The 2,500-nt window shown below is 53.0% G+C and overlaps 2 non-coding genes across 2 annotated transcripts in view; both read left to right on the forward strand.

Moving 5' to 3' along the window:
• Positions 1-818: 818 nt before the first annotated feature.
• LOC123687152 lies at positions 819-973 on the forward strand. Its single transcript, XR_006748894.1, has one exon. It is a non-coding gene; the product is annotated as a 5.8S ribosomal RNA (ribosomal RNA).
• Positions 974-1,480: 507 nt separating this feature from the next.
• The window catches only part of LOC123688036, a 4,013-nt gene continuing 2,993 nt past the window's right edge, over positions 1,481-2,500 (forward strand). The window contains exon 1 of the ribosomal RNA XR_006749735.1: positions 1,481-2,500. This exon is cut by the window's right edge and continues 2,993 nt beyond it. This is a non-coding gene — a ribosomal RNA (large subunit ribosomal RNA).

A 2,500-nucleotide genomic window follows, 5' to 3' on the forward strand; every position in this document is an offset into this window, starting at 1 on the left:
GTGCACGGAACGAGGAGCCGGCCGCTGGCTTTGCGTTCGTGTGGTTGGGCGAAGTTTCGTGATGTTTACGAGATGAGGAGCCGGCCGCCTATGTCGGCGTTTGTGGTTGGGCGAAGTTCCTTGACGGAACGAGGAGCCGGCTGCTTATGCTGACGTTCGTGGTTGGGCGAAGTCTTGTGATATCCTCGAAACGAGGAGCCGGCCGCACGTGTGTGCAGCCTTCGTTGTAGGTCCATGTTTAGAGATGCTCACGAAATGAGGAGCCGGCCGCTTATGTCGGCGTTTGTGGTTGGGCGAAGTTCCTTGATGGAACGAGGAGCCGGCTGCTTATGCTGACGTTCGTAGTTGGGCGAAGTCTCGTGATGTGCTCGGAATAAGGATTCGAAGCGCTTGGATTGCCGCGTTCGTGGCTGGGCGAAGTTTCGTGTTTGGCACGGAACGAGGAGCCGGCTGCAGGTTTTAAAGATTCTCGCCCGAAATCGATCAGTCGTTACCGTTGTCTACGGACTTCGGTAGGACGATCTATTCCAGGGACGAAGACGTCGACGTTGTGCGACGCCCGTTACATTAGCGTTTTTATGCTCTTTCGGGATTGTCTGCGACGTTTGTCTCCGTCCGAATTTTTTACGATAATTGTCACTAGATTAGTACGCAAACTAGTTGAACCGAAGATTTTGCGCCGATCGACTGACGTATTGACCCTTCAGTGGGTCGTCTCAGTCATTGGAATGTCATTCTCGAGGAGGTTCGCAGTTGGCGTCTCGTATTTCGAGGGAAAGTCCATTGCGACTAGTACCGAGAAATCGAACATAAAAGATTACCCTGAACGGTGGATCACTTGGCTCGTGGGTCGATGAAGAACGCAGCTAATTGCGCGTCAACATGCGAACTGCAGGACACATGAACATCGACATTTCGAACGCACATTGCGGTCCTCGGACACTGTCCTCGGACCACTCCTGACTGAGGGTCGGTTCCATTACAAAGACTGCCCGGCCAGACGTTATGGCTTGACGAAGTGACGACGTAAAGGTCGTCTAACGTTGATCCTGTACCGAAGGTCATTTGGGCGAGTTGGACGGTTTGCCGCGTGACGATCAACGTTCTGTCGTTTCGACGCCTCGTGTGTTGGAATGATGAGGAGTTGTTTTCGTAACGCGCCGTCTTGAATTGCGAAAGCATATATTGTGGTGTCGTGGTATTGCTCGATCTGCGCCCATGACTGTAGACATGCGATCGTCGTGTCCGAGAAATCTGAACGACGTCCGATCGCTTTAATGTGCCAGTTGTCGCGCGTTGCGGATGAGCTTTCATGAGCGCACCCCCGAAACACCGAAGCACTTTGCTTGGATTCGCATGATCCGCCATACGGAGCAGGAGATAATAGACGCCTTTGAGTAGGCTAACTCCCTCGCGTAAGGTACGTGATTTTATGAGCCGCCAAAGGTTAGTTTCGGAACGTTTCGATGATTTGAACATACGACCTCAGGACAGGTGAGACTACCCGCTGAATTTAAGCATATTATTAAGCGGAGGAAAAGAAACTAACTAGGATTCCCTTAGTAGCGGCGAGCGAACAGGGATTAGCCCAGCACTGAATCCCGCGATCGTAACCGGTCGCCGGGAGATGTGGTGTTTGGAAGGATCCATTATCTGGCGAGTTCGCGGCGCGTTCAAGTCCATCTTGAATGGGGCCATCGCCCATAGAGGGTGCCAGGCCCGTAGCGACCGCTGCGGCTTGCTAGAGGATCTCTTCTTAGAGTCGGGTTGCTTGAGAGTGCAGCCCTAAGTGGGTGGTAAACTCCATCTAAGGCTAAATATAACCACGAGACCGATAGCGAACAAGTACCGTGAGGGAAAGTTGAAAAGAACTTTGAAGAGAGAGTTCAAGAGTACGTGAAACCGTTCAGGGGTAAACCTGAGAAACCCGAAAGGTCGAATGGGGAGATTCATTCGCGCCTGTTGTTGGGATTTACTGACTGTGGAAACGGCGACGTTCGCGTTGGCTGTTCCCTTCGGTTCATCTCCGGCTTCGGACGCGTGCACTTCTCCCCTAGTAGGTCGTCGCGATCCGTTGGGTGCTGTTCTACGGTCTCGAGTGTAGCCCGTGAGCTCGGATTTTCCGATGTTTACGGACACTGGGTTTCCGAACAGCTCGCTCGACGGTTTACTGATGGCGGGAGGCCGCGACTTAGTTCGCGTCCGGCCCGTGGCAAGTATGTGAATTGTGATGGCGATCGGACCTAGTGCCGATTCCGTCCGTTTGCGACTGTTCGCCGCGGTGTTCTTGGACAGACCTCTTGAAACGCCGATCAGCGACGCTATTGCTTTGGGTACTTTCAGGACCCGTCTTGAAACACGGACCAAGGAGTCTAGCGTGTGCGCGAGTCATTGGGAATCACTAAACCTAAAGGCGCAATGAAAGTAACGGTTCACTTTATGTGAACTAAGGGAAGATGGTCGGTCTCCATGACTGACCCGCATTCCCGGGGCGCCTCAT

This window comes from Harmonia axyridis, chromosome X (assembly GCF_914767665.1).
Source record: "Harmonia axyridis chromosome X, icHarAxyr1.1, whole genome shotgun sequence".
Classification (NCBI taxonomy): domain Eukaryota; kingdom Metazoa; phylum Arthropoda; class Insecta; order Coleoptera; family Coccinellidae; genus Harmonia; species Harmonia axyridis.